Source organism: Vipera ursinii, assembly GCF_947247035.1.
Source record: "Vipera ursinii genome assembly, chromosome: 1".
Taxonomy (NCBI): Eukaryota; Metazoa; Chordata; class Lepidosauria; order Squamata; family Viperidae; genus Vipera; species Vipera ursinii.
The window spans coordinates 296,146,965-296,147,181 of NC_139512.1; the positions used below are offsets into that span (position 1 = coordinate 296,146,965).

A 217-nucleotide genomic window follows, 5' to 3' on the forward strand; every position below is an offset into this window, starting at 1 on the left:
CTGCTTGAAGAGTGATAGTCACTATTGATGAGTTGACTCCTTAAGGCTGTAGTATCTTTTTTAGGTTTATGCAGAAGATTGAAAAATAAGGTGCTTTAATGTATAGAGAAGGGCTCGGATCACATCTGGTTTGAAGTACTTTTTGCAAGTCATTTCTAAAATGTGCAGAGTCCTAATATTTAAATTATGTTAAGGAAAAAGGATTTAAATCAACAGA

The 217-nt window shown here is 33.2% G+C and overlaps 1 protein-coding gene across 1 annotated transcript in view; it reads left to right on the forward strand.

Annotated features, from left to right (window-relative positions):
• CMTR1 (cap methyltransferase 1) overlaps positions 1-217 on the forward strand; it is a 53,976-nt gene that overhangs the window by 48,823 nt on the left and 4,936 nt on the right. The gene's annotated exons all lie outside the window — the stretch shown is intronic.